Genomic DNA, 24,598 nt, shown 5'->3' on the forward strand with positions numbered 1-24,598 from the left:
TGAAGACCGAGACTCTTTCATAAAGCTATGAGTGGTCCTGGAGAGGTCAGAAACTATTGTGGCTAAGTCAGAGAGGCTGTGTTTTGAAGTCTCCATCTGCTGCTGAGAGGGTTGGAACTGCCTGTTGTTGAACATATTCTGATTGGTTCCACCCTGATTATTGTTGAAGCTTTGTTGGGGCCTTTGTTGTTGCTCCCTCCACCCAAAGTTAGGATGATTCCTCCATCCCTAATTGAAAGTATTTACATAGACATCATTATTGGGATTTCTAGAGAAATTTCTCATGTAATTTACTTCCTCCATGGTGGGCTGAGCAATGTCACTAACGTCCCCTTGGATGCAACTCCCACTCATGTCATAGGATGCATCTTGTGTGTTGACAATTGCAACTTGCATCCTGCTCAAGTCCTGAGAGATCATGCTTATCTGCTGGGACATGAGCTTGTTCTACGCCAAAATGGCATCAGTGTGTCCACCTCCATGACTCTTCTCTTCTGAGTAGTTCCAGTGTTCACAGGGTTCCTCTTAGAAGTGTACATATACTGGTTATTGGCAACTGGTGTGCGAAATTGTGATCATTCCTTCCTTGGTAACGTCGCTAAAAACTCAATATGCACATTCATATTCTTAATTCTGTTTCACAACTTCGTACAACTAACCAGCAAGTGCACTGGGTCGTCCAAGTAATAAACCTTACGTGAGTAAGGGTCGATCCCACGGAGATTGTCGGCTTGAAGCAAGCTATGGTCACCTTGTAAATCTTAGTCAGGCGGATTCAACTGATTTTATGAATTGATAAGTAAAAGATAAATAAAATATAAAATAGGATAGTGGTACTTATGTAATTCATTGGTGAGAATTTCAGATAAGCGTATAGAGATGCTTTCGTCCCTCTGAACCTCTGCTTTCCTGCTGTTTTCATCCAATCCTTCCTACTCCTTTCCATGGCAAGCTGTATGTTAGGTGATGAGCGGATAATTTATACGCTTTTTGACATTGTTTTTAGTATGTTTTTAGTATATTTTAATTAGTTTTTATTATATTTTTATTAGTTTTTAAATAAAAATCACTCTTCTAGACTTTACTATGAGTTTGTGTATTTTTCTATGATTTCAGGTATTTTCTGGCTGAAATTGAGGGACCTGAGCAAAAATCTGATTCAGAGGTTGAAAAAGGACTGCAGATGCTGTTGGATTCTGACCTCCCTGCACTCAAAGTGGATTTTCTGGAGCTACAAAAACTCAATTGGTGCGCTCTCAATTGCGTTGAAAAGTAGACATTTTGGGCTTTCTAGAAATATATAATAGTCCATGCTTTGCCCGAGATTTGATGGCCCAAATCGGCATTCCAAGTCAGCTCAAGAATTCTAGCGTTTAACTCCAAAACTGGTACAAAAGCTAGAGTTAAACGCCCAAACTGGCACAAAAGTTGGCGTTTAACTCCAAGAAAAGTCTCTACACATGGAAGCTTCAATGCTCAGCCCAAGCACACACCAAGTGGGCCCGGAAGAAGATTTCTGCATTAATTACTGATTTCTGTAAACCCTAGGCTACTAGTTCTCTATAAATAGGACCTTATACTATTGTATTTTCATCGATCTTTGGACATTTAGTCCCTAGACCTTGGAGGCTGGCCATTCGGCCATGCTTACACCATTATGACTTTTGTATTTTCAACGGTGGAGTTTCTACACACCATAGATTAAGGTGTGGAGCTCTGCTGTTCTTCATGAATTAATACAAAGTACTATTATTTTTCTATTCAACTCAAGTCTATTTCTTCTCCAAGATATTCATTCGCACCCAAGAACATGATGAATGTGATGATTATGTGACACTCATCACCATTCTCACCTATGAACGCGTGACTGACAACCACTTCCGTTCTACATGCAAACAAGCTTGAATGTGTATCTCTTGGGTTTCTAATCTAAGATTGGAACCTTCGTGGTATAGGCTAGAATTATTAGCGGCCATTCTTGAGATCTGGAACATCTAAACCTTGTCTGTGGTATTCTGAGTAGGATCTAGGAAGGGATGACTGTGACGAGCTTCAAACTCGCGATTGTGGGGCGTGTGACAGACGCAAAAGGATCAATGGATCCTATTCCGACATGATCGAGAACCGACAGATGATTAGTCGTGCGGTGACAGCACATTTGGAACGTTTTCACTGAGAGGACGGGAAGTAGCCATTGACAACGGTGATGCCCAACATAAAGCTTGCCATGGAAAAGGAGTATGAATGATTGGAAGAAGGCAATAGGAAAGCAGAGGTTTAGGAGGAACAAAGCATCTTCATACGCTTATCTGAAATTCCAACCAAAGAATTACATAAGTATCTCAATCTTTATTTTATGTTTTATTCATCTTTTAATTATCAATTCTTCATCACCATCTGAATTCGCCTGACTGAGATTTACAAGGTGACCATAGCTTGCTTCAAGCCGACAGTCTCCGTGGGATCGACCCTTACTCACGTAAGGTTTATTACTTGGACGACCCAGTGTACTTGCTGGTTAGTTGTGTGGAATTGTGACAAAGTGTGATTCACGTTTAAGAGCTCCAAGTCCTTTGGCGCCATTGTTGATGATCACAATTTCGCATACCAAGTTTTGGCGCCGTTGCCGGGGATTGTTCGAGTTTGGACAACTGACGGTTCATCTTGTTGCTTAGATTAGGTACGTTTCAGAATTTTTAAGAATGAATTCTAGAGTTTCAAGGTGATGTTCTTATCATCACAAAAGCTGATTGATTCTCATCAATTTAGCTGCTGAATGTAATGTCCTGCTGAAGCTTGACCAAACATGTCTAATCTTTTTAGACTGAAGCTTTAGACTAACATTGCATGATTCCTGGAATTCTTATTAAAAGTTTTGAATCTCTTTATTTTCTTTTCCATATAAGTTTCGAAAATCACAAAAAAATTTATAAAATTATAAAGATTAAAAATATTTTATGTTTCTTGTTTGAGTCTAGTATCAATTTTTAAGTTTGGTGTCAATTGCATGTTTTTATTCTTCTTGCATTTTTCGAATATATACATTATGTTCTTCATTGATCTTCAAGTTATTCTTGATGATTTCAGTGCTCTGATCTTTAAATTCTCCTGTTTTGTGTCTTTTGTTGTTTTTCATATGCATTTTCAAATTGTTATTGTCCTTAGTATACAAAATTTCTAAGTTTGGCGTCTTGCATGCATTGTTCATTTGATCTTAGTTGAAATTTTTATTGTTTCTCATCATTAAAAATTCAAAAATATTTTCAAAATTGTGTCTTTTCAAGTCAATAATACAGAGAATTGAAGATTCAGAACATTCAGCAGAGGAATCAAACAGAAAAAGCTGGGCGTTCAAAACACTCAGTGAAGAAGGAAAACTGGCGTTTAAACGCCAACTAGGGTACCTGGCTGGGCGTTTAACGCCCAAAAAGGTAGGATTTTGGGCGTTAAACGCCAGAATGGATGCCATTCTGGGCGTTTAACGCCAGGATGACACTAGAGGGAAGATTTTGTTTTTAATTCAGATTTTTTTCAAATCTTCATAATTTTTCAAAATCAAATCTTTTTCAAATCATATCTTTTCAATCATATCTTTTCAAAATCAATTTCAATTACTATTTTCGAAAATCCTTGCTACAATTAATAATTTAATTCAAGATTTTCTAGTTGTTACTTGCCTATTAAGAAAGGATCAAAAGTTTTAATTCTAGAATCATATCTTCTAATTTCTTGTTAGTCAAGTAATCAACTTTAATTTTAAAACTTTCTCTTTTTAGTTTGATTTTCAATCATATCTTCTCAATCATATCTTTTCAATCACATCTTTTTCAAAATTAATTTTCAATCATATCTTTTTAATTTCTAATTTCAAAATCTTTTTCAAAATCACTTAATTTCTTTCCTAATCTTAATTTTTGAAAATCTCAATCAAATTTTCAAATTTCTTTTCATTATTTCAAAATCTTTTACTTTATTTTCGAAAATTCTTCCCCTCTTCTCACAACCTTCTATTTAAAGGACTAACACTCCTCCTCAAGGTACAATTCAAACTCCCTCCTTCTTTATATGTTTGAATTCTCTTCAATCTACCTCCTCCTTTTATTCTTCTTTTCCTCTGACACCTCAAGGAATCTCTATATTGTGACATAGAGGATTCCATACTTTCTTGTTCTCTTCTCTTTCATATGAGCAGGAACAAAGATAAAGGCATACTTGTTCAAGCTGATCCTGAACCTAAAAGGACCTTGAAGAGAAAGCTAGAGAAGCTAAAGAACAATTCTCTTTAGAGGGCCTAACAGAGCTTTTCAAGGAAGAAGAAACCATGGCAGCCAAAAACAACAATGCCAACAATGCAAGGAAGGTGCTTGGTGACTTTACTGCACCTACTCCCGACTTCTATGGGAGAAGCATCTCAATCCCTGCCATTGGAGCAAATAACTTTGAGCTTAAGCCTCAATTAGTTTCTCTAATGCAACAGAATTGCAAGTTCCATGGACTTCCGTTGGAAGATCCTCATCAGTTCTTAGCTGAATTCTTGCAAATCTGTGACACTATCAAGACCAATGGGGTTGACCCTGAAGTCTACAGATTTATGCTTTTTTCTTTTGCTGTAAGAGACAGAGCTAGGACATGGTTAGATTCACAACCTAAAGAAAGCCTGAACTCTTGGGAAAAGTTAGTCAATGCCTTCTTGACAAAGTTCTTTCCACCTCAAAAATTGAGTAAGCTTAGAGTGGAAGTCCAAACCTTCAGACAGAAGGAAGGTGAGTCCCTCTATGAAGCTTGGGAAAGATACAAGTAATTGATCAGAAGATGCCCTTCTGACATGCTTTCTGAATGGAGCATCATAGGTATTTTCTATGATGGTCTATCTGAACTATCCAAGATGTCATTGGATAGCTCTGCTGGAGGATCTTTTCATCTGAAGAAGACGCCTGCAGAAGCTCAGGAACTCATTGAAATGGTTGCAAATAATCAATTCATGTACACTTCTGAAAGGAATCCTGTGAATAATGGGATAGCTCAGAAAAAAGGAGTTCTTGAGATTGATACTCTGAATGCCATATTGGCTCAGAACAAAATATTGACTCAGCAAGTCAATATGATTTCTCAGAGTCTGTCTGGAATGCAAGCAGCAACAGGAAGTACTAAGGAAGCTTCCTCTGAAGAAGAAGCTTATGATCATGAGAACCCAGCAATGGAAGAGGTGAATTACATGGGAGAACTCTATGGAAACACCTATAATCCTTCGTGGAGAAATCATCCAAATCTCTCATGGAAGGATTAACAGAGACCTCAACAAGGTTTCAACAACAATAATGGTGGAAGAAACAGGTTTAGTAATAGCAAGCCTTTTCCATCACCTTCTCAGCAACAGACAGAGAATTCTAAGCAAAGCCACTTTGACTTGGCAACCATTGTCTTTGATCTAATCAAAACCACTCAAAGTTTCATGACTGAAATAAGGTCCTCTATTAGAAATTTGGAGGCACAAGTGGGTCAGCTGAGTAAGAAAATTACTGAGCTCCCTCCCAGTACTCTCCCAAGCAATACAGAAGAGAATCCAAAGAGAGAGTGCAAGGCCATAAACACGTCTCACATGGCCGAACCTGGAGAGGAGGAAGAGGCAGTGATCTCCACTGAGGAAGACCTCAATGGACGCTCACTGGCCTCCAAGGAGTTCCCTAATAAGGAACCATGGAAATCTGAGGCTCACACTGAGACCATAGAGATTCCATTGAATTTACTTCTGCCATTCATGAGCTCTGATGAGTATTCTTCCTCTGAAGAGAATGAAGATGTTACTGAAGAGCAAGTTGCTAAGTACCTTGGAGCAATCATGAAGCTAAAAGCCAAGTTGTTTGGTAATGAGACTTGGGAGGATGAACCTCCATTCCTCATCAAAGAACTGGATGACTTAACTAGGTAGAAATTACCTCTGAAGAGACAAGACCCTGGAAAATTCTCAATCCCTTGTACCATAGACACCATGACCCTTGAGAAGGCTCTGTGTGACCTAGGGTCAAGTATAAACCTCATGCCTCTCTCTGTAATGAAGAAGCTAGGGATCATTGAGGTACAAGCTGCAAGAATCTCACTGGAGATGGCAGACAATTCAAAGAAACAGGCTTATGGACTTGTAGAGGATGTCTTGGTAAAGGTTGAAGGCCACTACATCCCTGCTGACTTCATAATCCTAGAGACTGGGAAGTGTATGGATGAATCCATCATCCTTGGCAGACCCTTCCTAGCCACAGCAAAAGCTGTGATTGATGTTGACAGAGGAGAATTGATCATTCAAGTGAATGGAGACTCCTTTGTGTTTAAAGCTCAAGGATATCCCTCTGTCACCATGGAGAGGAAGCATGAAGAGCTTCTCTCAATACCGAGCCAAACAGAGCCCCCACAGTCAAACTCTAAGTTTGGTGTTGGGAGGCCACAACTAAACTTTAAGTTTGGTGTTGAACCCCCACATTCAAACTCTAAGTTTGGTGTTGGGAGGTTCCAACACTGCTCTGAACATCTGTGAGGCTCCATGAGAGCCACTGTCAAGCTATTGATATTAAAGAAGCGCTTGTTGGGAGGCAACCCAATTTTTACTTATCTATGTTAAATTTCTATTTTCTTTTGTCATTTTATGTTTTCTATAGGTTGATGATCATGAGAAGTCACAAAACAATTAAAAAAGCAAAAACAGAAGGAAAAACAGAATGAAAAATAGAACACCCTGGAGGAGAAACTTACTGGCGTTTAAACGCCAGTAAAGGTAGCAGAATGGGTGTTAAACGCCCAGTCTGGCACCATTCTGGGCGTTTAACGCCAGAAATGGGCAAGAAGCTGGCGTTAAACGCCAGAAATGGGCAGCAGCCTGGCGTTTAATGCTAGGATTGGCAGCAAGGGGTGTTTTGCACACCACATGGTGCAGGGATGAGAAATCTTTGACACCTCAGGATCTGTGGACCCCACAGGATCCCACCTACCCCACCTCTCTCTCTCTTCTTCACCCATTCAGTAATCACCTCAAAACCTCTTTCCCAAAAACTCCTCACCTATCAAATCCCACCATTCTCTTCACCACTCACATCCATCCTTCATAAAACCCCACCTACCTCACCATTCAAATTCAAACCACTTTCCCTCCCAAACCCACCCTATATGGCTGAACCCAAACCCCCTCTTCATTCCTATATAAACCCATCTTCACTCCTTCATTTTCACACAACATACACACCACCTATCCCTCTTGGCCGAAACACATAGCCCCCTCCATCTTCTCTATTTCTTCTTCTTCTACTCTCTTCTTTCTTCTTTTGCTCGAGGACGAGCAACCTTCTAAGTTTGGTATGGTAAAAACTAAAGCTTTTTGTTTTTCCATAACCATTTATGGCACCAAAGGCCGGAGAAACCTCTAGAAAGAGGAAAGGGAAGACAAAAACTTCCACCTCTGAGTCATGGGAGATGGAGAGATTCCTCTCAAGGGTGCATCAAGACCACTTCTATGAAGTTGTGGCCAAGAAGAAGGTGATCCCCGAGGTCCCTTTTAAGCTCAAAAAAGGCGAATATCCAGAGATCCGACATGAGATCCGAAGAAGAGGTTGGGAAGTTTTCACCAACCCCATTCAACAAGTCGGAATCTTAATGGTTCAAGAGTTCTATGCCAACGCATGGATCACCAAGAACAACGATCAAAGTGTGAACCCGGACCCTAAGAATTGGCTTACAATGGTCCGAGGGAAATACTTAGATTTTAGTCCAGAAAATGTAAGGTTGGCATTCAACTTGCCCATGATGCAAGGAGATGCACACCCCTACACTAGAAAGGTCAACTCTGATCAAAGGTTGGACCAAGTCCTCATGGACATCTGTGAAGAGGGCGCTCAATGGAAGAGAGATTCAAGAGGGAAGCCGGTTCAACTAAGAAGGCATGACCTCAAGCCCATGGCTAGGGGATGGTTGGAGTTCCTCCAACGCTCAATCATTCCTACTAGCAACCGATCTGAAGTTACTATAGACCGGGCTATCATAATTCATAGCATCATGATTAGAGAGGAAGTAGAAGTTCATGAAGTTATATCCCAAGAACTCTACAAGGTGGCGGACAAGTCCTCTACTATGGCAAGGTTAGCCTTCCCTCATCTCATCTGTCACCTCTGCAATTCAGCTGGAATTGACATAGAGGAAGACATCCTCATTGATGAGGACAAGCCCATCACTCAGAAAAGGATGGAGCAAACAAGAGATCCCACTCATGGACAAGAGCATTCCATCCTCCTCCATGAAATTAGAGAAGACCAAAGAACCATGAGAGAGGAGCAACAAAGGCAAGGAAGAGACATTGAGGAGCTCAAGCACTCCATAAGATCTTCAAGAGAAAGAACAAGCTGCCATCACTAAGGTGGACCCGTTCTTTAATTTCCTTGTTCTTTATTTTCCTGTTTTTCGAATTTTTATGCTTATGTTATTTATGTTTGTGTCTTTATTACATGATCATTAGTATCTAAGTGTCTATGCCTTAAAGCTATGAAAATGAACCCATCACCTTTCTTAAATGAAAAAATGTTTTTTATTGAAAAAGAAAAAGAAGTGCATGAATTTCAAATTTTAAAATAGTTTAATTATTTTGATGTGGTGGCAATACAATTGTTTTTTTGAATGAATGCTTGAACAATGCATATTTTTGAATTTGATTGTTTATGAATGTTAAAATTGTTGGCTCTTGAAAGAATGATGGGAAAAGGAGAAATGTTATTTGATAATCTAAAAAATCATAAAATTGATTCTTGAAGCAAGAAAAAGCAGTGAAAAGCTTGCAAAAAAAAAAGGATATATGCGAAAAAAAAAAGAAGAAAAGAAAGAAAAAGAAAAGCAAGCAGAAAAAGCCAATACCCCTTTAAACCAAAAGGCAAGGGTGATAAAAAGGATCCAAGGCTTTGAGCATCAGTGGATAGGAGGGCCCACAGGAATAAAATCCTAGCCTAAGGGGCTAAACCAAGTTGTCCCTAACCATGTGCTTGTGGCGTGAAGGTGTCAAGTGAAAACTTGAGACTGAGCGGTTAAAGTCGAGGTCCAAAGCAAAAAGAAGACTATGCTTAAGAACCCTGGACACCTCTAATTGGGGACTCTAGCAAAGCTGAGTCACAATCTGAAAAGGTTCACCCAGTTATGTGTCTGTGGCATTTATGTATTCGGTGGTAATACTGGAAAACAAAGTGCTTAGGGCCACGGCCAAGACTCATAAAGTAGATGTGTTCAAGAATCAACATACTTAACTAGGAGAGTCAATAACACTATCTGGATTCTGAGTTTCTATAGATGCCAATCATTCTGAACTTCAAGGAATAAAGTGAGATGCCAAAACTGTTCAGAAGCAAGAAGCTAAAAACACCGCTCATCTAATTAATATTGATCTTCATAGATATTTTTGAAATTCATTGTATATTCTCTTCTTTTTATCCTATTTGATTTTCAGTTGCTTGGGGACAAGCAACAATTTAAGTTTGGTGTTGTGATGAGCGGATAATTTATACGCTTTTTGGCATTGTTTTTAGTATGTTTTTAGTATATTTTAATTAGTTTTTATAATATTTTTATTAGTTTTTAAATAAAAATCACTCTTCTGGACTTTACTATGAGTTTGTGTGTTTTTTTGTGATTTCAGGTATTTTCTGGCTGAAATTGAGGAACCTGAGCAAAAATCTGATTCAGAGGCTGAAAAAGGACTGCAGATGCTGTTGGATTCTGACCTCCCTGCACTCAAAGTGGATTTTCTGGAGCTAAAGAAGCCCCATTGGCGCGCTCTCAATTGCGTTGGAAAGTAGACATCCTGGGCTTTCCAGCAATATATAATAGTCCATGCTTTGCTCGAGATATGATGGCCCAAACTGGCGTTCCAAGTCAGCTCAAGAATTCTGGCGTTTAACTCCAAAACTGGCACAAAAGCTGGAGTTAAACGCCCAAACTGGCACAAAAGCTGGCGTTTAACTCCAAGAAAAGTCTCTACACATGGAAGCTTCAATGCTCAGCCCAAGCACACACCAAGTGGACCCGGAAGAAGATTTCTGCATTAATTACTGATTTCTGTAAACCCTAGGCTACTAGTTCTCTATAAATAGGACCTTATACTATTGTATTTTCATCGATCTTTGGACGTTTAGTCCCTAGACCTTGGAGGCTGGCCATTCGGCTATGCTTACACCATTATGACTTTTGTATTTTCAATGGTGGAGTTTCTAGACACCATAGATTAAGGTGTGGAGCTCTGCTGTTCATCATGAATTAATACAAAGTGCTATTGTTTTTCTATTCAACTCAAGTCTATTTCTTCTCCAAGATATTCATTCGTACCCAAGAACATGATGAATGTGATGATTATGTGACACTCATCACCATTCTCACCTATGAACACATGACTGATAACCACTTCCATTCTACATGCAAACAAGCTTGAATATGTATCTCTTGGGTTTCTAATCTAAGATTGGAACCTTCATGGTATAGGCTAGAATTATTGGCGGCCATTCCTGAGATCCGGAACGTCTAAACCTTGTCTGTGGTATTCTGAGTAGGATCTGGTAAGGGATGACTGTGACGAGCTTCAAACTCGCGATTGTGGGGCGTGTGACAGACGCAAAAGGATCAATGGATCCTATTCCGACATGATCAAGAACCGACAGATGATTAGCCATGCGGTGACAGCACATTTGGAACGTTTTCACTGAGAGGACGGGAAGTAGCCATTGACAACGGTGATGCCCAACATAAAGCTTGCCATGGAAAGGAGTATGAATGATTGGAAGAAGGCAATAGGAAAGCAGAGGTTTAGGAGGAACAAAGCATCTTCATACGCTTATCTGAAATTCCAACCAAAGAATTACATAAGTATCTCTATCTTTATTTTATGTTTTATTCATCTTTTAATTATCAATTCTTCATCACCATCTGAATTCGCCTGACTGAGATTTACAAGGTGACCATAGCTTGCTTCAAGCCGATAGTCTCCGTGGGATCGACCCTTACTCACGTAAGGTTTATTACTTGGACGACCCAGTGTACTTGCTGGTTAGTTGTGCGGAATTGTGACAAAGTATGATTCACGTTTAAGAGCTCCAAGTCCTTTGGCGCCATTGTTGATGATCACAATTTCGTGCACCATTAGGCATCACCGTTGTCAATGGCCACCTGTCCTCTCAGTGAAAATGGTCCAATGCGTTGTCACTGCATGGCTAATCATCTGTCGGTTCTCGATCATACTGGAATAGGATCCATTGATCCTTTTGCGTCTGTCACTACGCCCAGCACTCGCGAGTTTGAAGTTCATCACAGTCATTCAATCCCTGAATCCTACTCAGAATACCACAGACAAGGTTTAGACTTTCCAGATTCTCAAGAATGGCCGTCCATGGGTTCTGACTTATACCACGAAGACACTAATAACTCGGACTCGGTCTCCTGTATTAGATATCCAAGAGATATCCATTCAATCTAAGGTAGAACAGAAGTGGTTGTCAGGTACGCGTTCATAAGTTGAGAATGATGATGACTGTCACGATCATCACATCCATCATATTGAAGTGCGAATGAATATCTTAGAAGCGGAATAAGTTGAATTGAATAGAAAAACAGTAGTACTTTGCATTAATCTTTGAGGAACAGCAGAGCTCCACACCTTAATCTATGGTGTGTAGAAACTCTACCGTTGAAAATACATAAGTGATGAAGGTTCAGGCATAGACGAATGGCCAGCCCCTCAAACGTGATCTAAAGATGAAACTAAAGATGTAAATACAATAGTAAAAAGTCCTATTTATACTAAACTAGTTACTAGGGTTTACAGAGATAAGTAAATGATGCAGAAATCCACTTCCGGGGCCCACTTGGTGTGTGCTTGGGCTGAGCATTGAGCTTTACACGTGTAGAGGCTTCTCTTGGAGTTGAACGCCAGTTTGTAACCTGTTTCTGGCGTTTAACTCCACTTCGCAACCTGTTTCTGGCGTTTGACTCTAGAATGCAGCATGGAACTGGCGTTCAACGCCAGTTTGCGTCATCTAAACTCGGGCAAAGTATGGACGATTATATATTGCTGGAAAGCCCTGGATGTCTAATTTCCAACGCAATTGAGAGCGTGCCATTTGGAGTTCTGTAGCTCCAGAAAATCCACTTTAAGTGCAGGAAGGTCAGAATCCAACAGCATCTGCAGTCCTTCTTCAACCTCTGAATCTGATTTTTGCTCAAGTCCCTCAATTTCAGCCAGAAAATACTTGAAATCACAAAAAAACACACAAACTTGTAGTAAAATCCAAAAATGTGAATTTTAATTAAAAACTAATAAAAATATACTAAAAACTAATTAAATTATACTGAAAACTATGTAAAAACAATGCCAAAAAGCGTATAAATTATCCACTCATCACAACACCAAACTTAAGTTGTTGCTTGTCCCCAAGCAACTGAAAATCAAATAGGATAAAAAGAAGAGAATATACTATAAATTCCAAAATATCAATAAAACTTAGCTCCAATCAGATGAGCGGGACTTGTAGCTTTTTGCCTCTTGAATAGTTTTGGCATCTCACTTTATCCATTGAGGTTCAAAATGATTGGCATCTATTGGAACTTAGAATACAGATAGTGTTATTGATTCTCCTAGTTCAGTATGTTGATTCTTGAACACAGCTACTTTATGAGTCTTGGCCGTGGCCCTAAGCACTTTGTTTTCCAGTATTACCACCGGATATATAAATGCCACAGACACATAATTGGGTGAACCTTTTCAGATTATGACTCAGCTTTGCTAGAGTCCCCAATTAGAGGTGTCCAGGGTTCTTAAGCACACTCTGTTTTTGCTTTGGACCTTGACTTTAATCGCTCAGTCTCAAGTTTTCACTTGACACCTTCACGCCATATGCACATGGTTAGGGACAGCTTGGTTTAGCCGCTTAGGCTAGGAATTTATTCCTTTAGGCCCTCCTATCCACTGATGCTCAAAGCCTTGGATCCTTTTTATTACCCTTGCCTTTTGGTTTTAAGGGCTATTGGCTTTTTGCTCTTGCCTTTTGGTTTAAAGAGCTTTTGGCTTTTTCTGCTTGCTTTTTCTTTTTCTCTTTTTTTTTCACCATTTTTTTTTCTGCAAGCTTTTGTATTCATACTTTTTCTTGCTTCAAGAATCATTTTTATGATTTTTCAGATTATCAAATAACATTTCTCCTTTTTCCTTATTCTTCAAGAGCCAACATATTTAACATTCATAAACATCAAATTCAAAAGACATATGCACTGTTCAAGCATACATTCAGAAAACAAAAAGTATTGCCACCACATCAAAATAATTAAACTAGTTTCAAGGATGAATTCGAAACCATGTACTTCTTGTTCTTTTGTTTTTAAAATATTTTTCATTCAAGAGAGGTGATGGATTCATATTCATAACTTTAAGGCATAGACACTTAGACACTAATGATCATATAGTAAAGACACAAACATAATTAAACATGAAGCATGGAAACCGAAAACAGAAAATAAATAGACAAGGAGATTAAGGAATGAGTCCACCTTAGTGAGGGTGGCGTCTTCCTCTTCTTGAAGAACCAATGGTGCTTTTGAGCTCCTCTATGTCTCTTCCTTGCCTTTGTTGCTCCTCCCTCATAGCTCTTTGATCTTCTCTAATTTCATGGAGGATGATGGAGTGCTCTTGATACTCCACCCTTAGTTGTCCCATGTTAGAACTTAATTCTCCTAGGGAAGTGTTGATTTGTTCCCAATAATTCTGTGGAGGAAAGTGCATCCCCTGAGGCATCTTAGGGATTTCATGGTGAGGAATTTCCTCATGCTCATGTTGAGGTCCATGATCTTTTATTTGCTCCATCCTTTTCTTAGTGATGGGCTTGTCCTCTTCAATGAGAATGTCTCTGGCCTTAGGTGCCCTAGATGGTTATGGAAAAACAAAAAGCAATGCTTTTACCACACCAAACTTAGAAGGTTTGCTCATCCCCGAGCAAAAGAAGAAAGAAGTGAGTAGAAGAAGAAGAAAATGGAGGAGATTGAGGTGTGTGAATGGTTCGGTCAAGGGGGTTTAGGTGGTTATGATGGTTTTGGAGGAGTAATGGAGGTGATTGATGGAGGTTAATTAAGGAAGAGTGTTATGAAAAGGTGTGAAGATGAGAGAAGAAGTGGTAGGGATCCTGTGGGGTCCACAGATCCAGTGGGGCCAAGGACTTAACATCCCTGCTCTAATTAGGCGTGTAAAACGCCCTTGCTATGCAATCCTGGCATTTAACGCCAGACTGCTGCTTGTTTCTGGCGTTAAACGCCCAGATGTAGCCTGTTTCTGGCGTTTAACACCAGGCAGATGCTTGTTTCGGTGTTAAACGCCAGACAGATGCTTGTTTCTGGCGTTTAAATGCCAGACTGCTCTCCTCCAGGGTGTGCTATTTTCAATGCTGTTTTTCATTTTGTTTTTGATTTTTCAGTAGTTTTTGTGACTTCACATGATCATCAACCTAATAAAACACGAAATAACAAAAAGAAAATAAAATAGATATGATTAAATAACATTGGGTTGCCTCCCAACAAGCACTTCTTTAATGTCAATAGCTTGACAGTGAGCTCTCATGGAGCCTCACAGATGTTCAGAGCAAGGTTGGAACCTCCCAACACCAAACTTAGAGTTTGAATGTGGGGGTTCAACACCAAACTTAGAGTTTGACTGTGGGGGCTTTGATTGACTCTGCAGTGAGAGAAGCTTTTCATGCTTCCTCTCCATAGTTACAGAAGGAGATCCTTGAGTTTTAAACACAAGGTTGTCCTCATTCAGTTGAATGATCAATTCTCCTCTGTCCACATCAATCACAGCTCTTGTTGTGGCTAGGAAGGGTCTTCCAAGGATGATGGATTCATCCTCATCCTTCCCAGTATCTAGGATTATGAAATCAGCAGGGATATAAAGGCCTTTAACCTTTACTAGCATGTTCTCTACTTGTCCATAAGCCTGTTTTCTTGAGTTGTCTGCCATCTCTAATGAGATTCTGGCAACTTGCACTGATAAACCCATATTTCATGAGTTCTTTTGTGCTTAATTAGAGTGATTTATTCAACTCTTCACCTACTTATTCACATTAATTGCATGATTTTACCTTCCCTTCCTTATTATGTCATATTGTGAAAAACATGTTTCCTAAGCTTTAAAAATTAATTATTTTAATTACCTTTATTTCCATTCGATGCCGTGATTAGTGTGTTGAGTAGTTTCAGATTTTCTAAGGCAGAATGACTTAAAGGATGGAAAAGAAAACATACAAAAATGAAAGGAGAAAGCAAAACGGAGCTTTGAAGAAAACTGGTATTCACGCGATCGCATGGATGACGCGATCGCGTGCCAAGCACGAATCAGCAGCGACGCGGCCGCATGACTGACGCGGTCGCATGACTGACGCGACCGCGTGGAAAGGAAAAGCTCCAGATGACGCGACCGCGTGACCCACGCGGACGCGTGACAGAGGCCACGCACAAGAAATTACAGAATACGCCCCCAGCGAATTCTGAAGCCCTTTTTGGCCCAGATCCAAGTACAGACAGCATAGACCAGAGGTTATAAAGTGTGGGAATGCATCCATTCAAGAGAGCTCGCATATTTTACCTTTCAATGATTTAGATTTAGTTGAGAGGGAGATCTTCTCTCTCTCTCTCTGTTAGGATTTAGGATTTCTTCTTGTTTTAAGAGTAACTTTGGATCCCAGGTTTAATGTTCTTTTATTTTAGTTTTACTTTTATTTATTTATTCCAACATTTGAATTGATTATTATAATTTGATTTACGAATTATTCCATGTTACAGACAGTTATTTGAATTAATGATAATTGAGGTATTTTCAGTTTATGATTGTTCTCTTTGATTTAAGTCACCATTGCTTCCTATCTAAGGATATTTTTATTATTCCAGCAATTTTACTTTTTCCCCTTTTGGTTCTGGTTAAGAATTTAGTAACTCAACAGTTATTAAACTCAACATAATTAATAATCGTTATCTTGCTAATTGAGTTGGACTTAAGCAATCCCAACCTTTTCTTAGGAAATAAATAGGATTCAAAGGTCAATTTAATTAGTCCCCTGACTTTCCTTTGCCCTAGTAAAGGTTGACCAAGTGGAGTTTAGATTCAACTTTCATTATAGTTGAGAGAGATAACTACGTTGGACCTCCAACTTCTCTTACCTTGCCAAAAGTTTGCTTTACAGTATTTATTTATTTTTAATTGCCATTTACTTTCCCTGTCATTCAATTTACTTGCTTCTCATCTTCTAAACCCCGATTACAACCTCTATAGCCAATAATAAGAACGTACTTCCTCGCAGTTCCTTGAGAAGATGACCCGAGGTTTGAATACTCGGTTAACAATTTCTAAAGGGGTTTGTTACTTGTGACACCCAAAATGTTTGTACGAAGGGATTTTTGTTGGTTTAGAGACTATATCTACAACGCAACTCTTTCTATGAATCTCTTTACTGGTAAAAATCTCAACGTCATGCACCTCAAAGATTCCCAGTTTCTCCATTACAGAGAGTGGCATGAGGTTTAACCCTGACCCAAGGTTACATAGAGCTTTCTCAAAGGTCATGGTGCCTATGGTACAAGGTATTAAGAACTTTCCAGGATCCTGTTTCTTCTAAGGCATTCTCAGTTGATCCAGATCACTTAGTTCATTGATGAGCAAGGGAGGTTCATCTTCCCAAGTATCATTACCAAATAATTTGGCATTCAGCTTCATGATTGCACCAAGGTACTTGGCAACTTGCTCTTTAGTAACATATTCATTCTCTTCAGAAGAAGAATACTCATCAGAGCTCATGAATGGCATAAGGAGGTTCAATAGAATCTCTATGGTCTCTAGATGAGTCTCAGATTCCTTTGGTTCCTCAGAGGGAAAATCCTTGTTGATCACTGGACATCTTAGGAGGTCTTCCTCACTGGGATTCACGTCCTCTCCCTCCCTTGTAGGTTCGACCATGATGATTAAATCAATGGCTTTGCACTCTCTCTTTGGATTTTCTTCTGTATTGCTTGGGAGAGTACTAGGAGGAGTTTCAGTGACCCTTTTACTCAGCTGGCCCACTTGTGCCTCCAAATTTCTAATGGAGGACCTTGTTTCATTCATGAAACTCACAGTGGCCTTAGATAGATCAGAGACTATATTTGCTAAGCTAGATGGATTCTGCTCAGAATTCTCTGTCTGTTGCTGAGTGGATGATGGAAAAGGTTTGCTATTGCTAAACCTTTTTCTTCCATCATTATTAAAGCCTTGTTGAGGCTTTTGTTGATCCTTCCATGAGAAATTTGGATGATTTCTCCATGAGAGATTATAGGTGTTTCCATAGGGTTCACCCATGTAATTCACCTCTGTTATTGCAAGGTTCTCAGGATCATAAGTTTCTTCTTCAGAAGATGCCTCTTTAGTACTGTTGGATGATTCTTTCAATCCATTCAGACTCTGAGAGATCATATTGACTTGCTGAGTCAATATTTTATTCTGAGCCAATATGGCATTCAGAGTATCAATTTCAAGAACTCCCTTCCTCATAGGCGTCCCATTACTCACAGGATTCCTTTCAGAAGTGTACATGAACTGATTATTTGCAACCATGTCAATGAGTTCTTGGGCTTCTGTAGGCGTTTTCTTTATGTGAATAGATCCACCTGCAGAATGGTCCAATGACATTTTAGATAATTCAGACAGACCATCATAAATTATATCCAGGATGGTCCATTTTGAAAGCATGTCAGAAGGACACTTTTTGGTCAGTTCCTTGTATCTCTCCCAAGCTTCATAGAGGGATTCACCTTCCTTTTGTCTGAAGGTTTGAACATCCACTCTAAGTTTACTAAGCTTTTGAGGAGGAAAAAACTTGGCTAAGAAAGCCATGACCAGCTTATCCCAAGAGTTCAGGCTGTCTTTAGGTTGAGAGTCCAACCATATTCTAGCTCTGTCTCTTACAGCAAATGGGAAAAGCATAAGCCTGTAGACCTCGGGGTCAACCTCATTGGTCTTAACAGTATCACAGATCTGCAAGAATTCAGTTAAGAACTGAAAAGAATCTTCTGATGGAAGTCCATGAAACTTGCAATTCTGTTGCATCAGAGAAACTAATTGAGGCTTTAGCTCAAAATTGTTTGCTCCAATGGCAGGGATTGAGATGCTTCTTCCATGTAAGTTGGAATTTGGTGCAGTAAAGTCACCAAGCATCTTCCTTGCACCTCCACCATTGTTATTGGTTTCGGCCATCTCTACTTCTTTTTCGAAAATTTCAGTAAAGTTCTCTTCAGAGTGTTGTGTTTTAGCTTCTCTTAGTTTCCTCTTCAGAGTCCTTTCAGGTTCCATATCAGCTTCAACAAGAATGTTCTTATCCTTGCTCCTACTCATGTGAAAAAGAAGAGAACAGAAAATATGAAATCCTCTATGTCACAGTATAGAGATTCCTTTATGTGAGTAGAAGAAGAGGAGAATAGAAGAAGGAGAAGAGAAAAATTTGAATTAATTAAAATAAAATAAAAATATTTTTGTTTTTATTTTAAATATTAATTAAAATTCGAAAATTAAAAAGAAAAATTAAATTAAATTAAAATTTAAAATAATTAGTTAATTAAAAAGAATTTTGAAAAAGGGGAAAGGAGTTTTCGAAAATAAGAGAGAGAAAAGTAGTTATGTGGTTTTGAAAAAGATATGATTGAAATAGTAAACTTTTAAAATCAAACAAAAAGTTAAGTGGTTAATTGAAAAAGATTTGAAAATCAAATTTGAAAGGATAGAAAGTTAGAAAAGATATTGAAAATTGATTTTTTAAAAAAAAAAGATATGATTGAAATGATTGAAATTATTTTGAAAAAGATTTGATTGAGAAGATATGATTGCAATTTATTTTAAAAAAAAGATATGATTGAAGAATAAATTAAAAAGATTTGATTTTGAAAAAGATTTGAAAAAGATAGAATTTTTAAATTGAAAATTTGATTTGACTCATAAGAAACAATTAAATTTTAAAAAGTTTTGAAAAAGTCAACTCAAATTTTCGAAAATTTATGAGTGAAAAAGGGAAAGATATTTTTTTATTTTTGAATTTTTAATGATGAAAGAGAAAAAAGAAAAAGATATCCTTTTGATGTTTTTCTCTCTTTTTTTTTTTAAATAGCAAGAATGAAACAAAACATGAAGAATTAAGATCAAAACCAAAAATGCATGCAAAAACACTATGAATGTCAAGATGAACACTAAGAACAGTTTGAATGTCAAGATGAACACCAAGAACTTATTTTTTGAAAAACTTTCAAGAAAAGAAAATATGCAAGACACCAAACTTAAAAATTTTTATTCTTTAGACATTAATAATTCAAGAATGCATATGAAAAACAAGAAGAAACACCAAACAAGAAATTTTAAAGATCAAACAAGAAAACTTACCAAGAACAACTTGAAGATAATGAAGAACACCATGCATGAGTTTTCGAAAAATGCAAGAAAGAGATAAACATGCAATTGACACCAAACTTAAAAATTGACATAAGACTCAAACAAGAAACATAAAATTATTTTTGATTTTATGATTTTAAAGATTTTTTTTTTTTGGATTTTTTTCGAAAATTAATTGGAAAAAGCAAAATAAGGATTTCAAAATTTTTTTAATAGGAATTCCAGGAATCTTGCAGTGTTAGTCTAAAGCTCCAGTCCAGGAATTAGATATGGCTTACTAGCCAGCCAAGCTTTCAGTGAAAGCTCCGGTCCAAAATACTAGACATGGCCAATAGCCAGCTAAGCTTCAGCATACATAATTCAAGCATGTGAGGAGTAAGCCTCAATCCAAAAGAATTTAGACATGGCTTTACAGCTAGCCAGGCTTCAACGTGCTTCATGAAATACTAGAATTCATTCTTAAAAATTCTGAATAAAAATATATTTTTGAAAATATTTATTTTTTTATATTTTTTCGAAAATAAGAATAATAAAAACAAAAAGGTTAAAATTAAAATAAAGTTACCTAATCTGAGCAACAAGATGAACTGTCAGTTGTCCAAACTCGAACAATCCCCGGCAACGACGCCAAAAACTTGGTGTGCGAAATCGTGATCATTCCTTCCTTGGTAACTTCTTATACCCTGGGTCAAGCTGTCCGGCCCGGGATGTTTAACGACATGGCGACCGACCTCTTCAGGTCCGACTAGCCGACCTCTTCTCAAAGAGATCGGCCAAACCGACAGGAGAGCCCAATAGAGGACCCAAATCGAGGAACACGACTCAAATCCAAAGGCAATCCAAGCCTATAGAGATAAAGGCGGTTCCCTTGAAGATAAGCTGACTTCACCCAAAATAAGATAAAGATAAGATAAAATAACTAACTTATCTTATCAGAAAGGTCAGCCCCATCTACTATAAATACACTGGAGCACCCAGGTAAAACTCATACTCTGATTCTACATAAAACCTGTTTAATACCCATGCTAACTTAAGCATCGGAGTCTCTTGCAGGTACCCCCAACCTCTGGTGACCAAGGATCAGGAGTGTAGCCAGTCCAACAAGTCGGACACAACAGCTCCGGCTGCCACCAGCCAGCTGGACACGTCATCTCCGACCAGTACTGAAGATCTCATCCGAGATCGACCTACAGTTTCAGGTAACCCTCGGAACATTGGCGCCGTTGCCGGGGAACCTGGAAGTCATCCCAACACCATGGCGGACGGTCACGACAACGACCACGATTCAGATCTAGAAAACAGAACGCCGCACAAGAACGCAGACACTATGCTAAAGGATACTCCGGAATCCAAAGGGGACAAAAACTCATCAAATCCCGGGGTAATAAAAGCACTTCAAGATCGCTTAAAGCAACTTGAAAAAGAAACCCAACAACAACGAGAGGTTGGGAAGGATCTTCAAAGAGAGGTATGGCGACGTCGAGAACTGGAAGACAAACTACTGCAATTAGAAGCCGATCTCAAAGCAAAAACTCCTCGGGCCACTCCTGAGGAAAATTCACGCAAAGAACAAGATCCATTCACCAGGAAAATCATGAAAACCAAAATTCCAAAAGACTTCAAACTCCCGGATATGATTTTGTATGATGGTACCACAGATCCCAACCATCATCTCAGCAATTTCAGAAGCTGAATGTACCTCACCGACGCCTCAGATGTCGTTCGCTGCAAAGCTTTTCCAACAACTCTCACGAAGACAGCAATCAGATGGTTCGACAACTTACCTCCAAAGTCCATCTCAAACTTTGACGACCTGGCCAAAAAATTCCTAGCCAGATTCTCCATCCAGAAAGATAAGGCCAAACACGCCCCCAGTTTACTGGGGATCAAGCAAGGCGATCGGGAGAGCCTCCGCAACTACATGGAAAGATTCAACAAAACATGCATGGACATACAAAGCTTGCCAACAGAGGCCGCCATCATAGGACTCATCAACGGCCTACGAGAAGGACCTTTTAGCCAATCTATATCAAAGAAGTACCCTACCTCCTTAGACGAAGTGTAGGAGCGAGCAGAAAAATACATCAACATGGAAGAAAACGCTCAGTTGGGAGAAACCTCCAAATCCGGGGTCCCTAACCGAGATAAAGATAAGGAGTCCAAAAGGAAAAAAGATCGACAAGGGGAGAAAATAAAAAAATACCACAATTACACCCCTCTCAGGGTATCCTTAGTCGACGTATACAAAGAAGTCTGCCATACGGAGAGAATACCCCCAGCTCGGCCACTCAAAGGCAAAAGAGGAGGAGGAAACCAGAATGAGTATTGTGAATATCATCGAGTGCGAGGGCACTCCACCAACGAGTGCTTCGATTTAAAAAACATCATAGAAAAATTGGTGAGGGAAGGAAAACTAGATCAGTTTCTGGCCACCCGAGATGATGATCAAAGAAATGGACGAAGGGACGAAGATATCGGATGAACCGCGCGATCACCTCATACACCAGAAAGACACGTCCACATGATACACGGCGAATTTGCAGGGGGAGGAATCTCCAAATCATCTCGCAAAAGATATCTCAAAGAAGTATATCATGTTGAGGGAAAGGAGGAAGCACCCGACATCCCTGCAATCACATTCACTAAAGAGGACGCATCCGGTATCATCTCGGGACACGACGACCCATGGTCATCACCATCATATTGGCAAATGCCAATCTGCACCGCACATTAATAGACCAAGGGAGCTCTGCCGATATCTTATTCAAAGCTGTCTTCGACAAGCTTGGCCTAGAAGACAAAGAGCTTAAGGCATATCCGAACAATCTGTTCGGACTCGGAGATACCCCGGTACAACCACTGGGATACATATCACTACATACAACCTTCGGAAAGGGAAACCAATCCAGGACACTCAAAATAGACTACATTGTGGTCGACGTGAGTTCAGCCTACAACGCTCTAATAGGTCGGACAACACTAAATCAACTCGGCGCAATAGTCTCGACTCCACATCTATGCATGAAATTCCCAACTACAGAGGGGATAGCCACAATAAAAGCAGATCAAAAGATGGCACGTCGCTGTTATAACGAAAGTCTAAACCTCAGAGCAGAGGAGAAGAGTTTCATGCAATTGAGCTTGGCAGAGTTCAGAGACGAGAAGAACTCCGTCCGCAGCCAGAAGGTGAGATAGAGAAGGTTCAGATCGGAGACACCTCAGACAAAACAACTAATATCGACACGATCCTGAAAGGAGACTCAAAAGAATTACTGGTACAATTCTTACGAGACAATGTCGATCTCTTCGCATGGAAAGCCGCAGACATGCCAGGCATAGACCCCAAACTAATGTGCCACAAGTTGGCAGTCTATCCAGGATCTTGGCCGGTACAGTAGAGACGAAGAAAACTTGGGGCAGAGCGATCCCAAGCTGTGGAAGAACAGGTACAAGCATTACTGGAGGCAGGATTCATAAGAAAAGTCAAGTACCCATTATGGCTAGCCAACGTCGTCTTGGTGAGAAAATCAAATGGAAAGTGACGAATGTGCACCGATTACACCGATCTCAACAAAGCTTGCCCAAAAGATCCTTACCCACTCCCAAGTATCGACTCTCTGGTAGACGCTTCCTCCGGATATAGATACCTTTCGTTTATGGACGCATACTCGGGATACAACCAAATCCCCATGTATCCACCAGATCAAGAAAAGACTTCATTTTTAACGCCGAAAGTGAATTACTGCTACATTGTGATGCCTTTTGGTCTCAAGAATGCGGGAGCCACTTATCAAAGGCTAATGAATAAAGTCTTCTCAAATCACATCGGAAAAATCATGGAAGTCTATGTAGACGACATGTTAATAAAGACACAAAGCGAAGAGACATTTTTGTCCGACCTGGCTCAAGTGTTCGACACTATAAGGAAGCATGACATGCGACTCAATCCTGCGAAATGCACTTTTGCAGTAGAAGCAGGCAAATTCTTAGGTTTCATGCTCACACAAAGAGGAATTTAAGCAAATCCGGATAAATGTTAAGCCATACTCAACATGAAGAGCCCAACCTGTGTCAAAGAAGTACAGCAACTCAACGGGAGATTAGCCGCCCTATCCAGGTTCTTAGCAGGATCAGCGATAAGATCTCTCCCCTTTTATGCTACTTTGAGGAAGGGAAAGCAGTTCGAATGGACAACAGAATGTGAGCAAGCCTTCCAAAACTTCAAGGAATTCTTAGGACGGCCACCTATCTTATCTCGACCACGAGAAGGAGAACCGCTCATATTATATCTCGCAGTAGGAAACCAGGCAATAGCCTCAGCACTAGTCAGAGAAGACAAAAGTGGGCAACAACCCGTCTACTTCATTAGTAAAGCGCTACAGGGATCCGAGTTGAACTACCAGAAAATAGAAAAGTTTGCCTACACCCTCATTCTAACGTCTCGACGACTTCGCCCGTACTTCCAGGCTCACACCATTAGGGTTCGAACCAACCAGCCCATAAAAGGAATATTGCAGAAAACAGATCTGGCAAGCAGAATTTTACAATGGGCAGTCGAGCTATCCGAGTTCGACCTCCAATATGAAGCTCGGACGGCCATCAAATCACAATATCTGGCCGACTTCATCGCAGAATTCACAGATGCCCTGGAAATTCCCACAGAATGGAATCTCTATGTGGACGGTTCTTCAAATAAGACTAGAAGCGGCGCAGGTGTGATAATAGAAAGAAACCAAGGAACCCAAGTTGAGCTCTCCCTCAAGTTCGGGTTCCCGGCTTCAAACAACCAAGCGGAATATGAAGCGTTATTAGCTGGTTTGAAGTTGGCTAAAGAGGTTGGAGCTCAAAAACTCAACATCTACAGTGATTCACAAGTAGTCACCTCACAGATAACGGGGAGCTACCAAGCTAAAGATCCCACCATGAAAAAGTATTTGGATAAAACCAAAGAACAGCTCGGACTCCTCGGGGAATATAAGATCTACCACATACCCCGCGAACAAAATGCCCGAGCTAACGCACTCTCGAAACTAGCCAGCACCAAACCAGGGGGCAATAATAGAAGCCTCATCCAGGAAATGATACAGAACCCGTCAATCTCGGAAGAAGAAAAAATCCTAGCCATAACAGATCGGGATCAAGGATGGA

At 39.6% G+C, this 24,598-nt stretch overlaps 2 non-coding genes across 2 annotated transcripts; one reads left to right on the forward strand and one right to left on the reverse strand.

Annotated features, from left to right (window-relative positions):
- Positions 1-4,723: 4,723 nt before the first annotated feature.
- LOC148568553 (small nucleolar RNA R71) lies at positions 4,724-4,831 on the reverse strand. Its single transcript, XR_015881643.1, has one exon. It is a non-coding gene; the product is annotated as a small nucleolar RNA R71 (small nucleolar RNA).
- Positions 4,832-17,758: 12,927 nt separating this feature from the next.
- On the forward strand, positions 17,759-17,866 carry LOC148568554 (small nucleolar RNA R71). The gene has a single exon (XR_015882934.1). It is a non-coding gene; the product is annotated as a small nucleolar RNA R71 (small nucleolar RNA).
- Positions 17,867-24,598: the final 6,732 nt, after the last annotated feature.

This window comes from Arachis ipaensis, chromosome B4 (genome assembly GCF_059453495.1).
Source record: "Arachis ipaensis isolate K30076 ecotype BB chromosome B4, ASM5945349v1, whole genome shotgun sequence".
NCBI classification, from domain to species: Eukaryota; Viridiplantae; Streptophyta; class Magnoliopsida; order Fabales; family Fabaceae; genus Arachis; species Arachis ipaensis.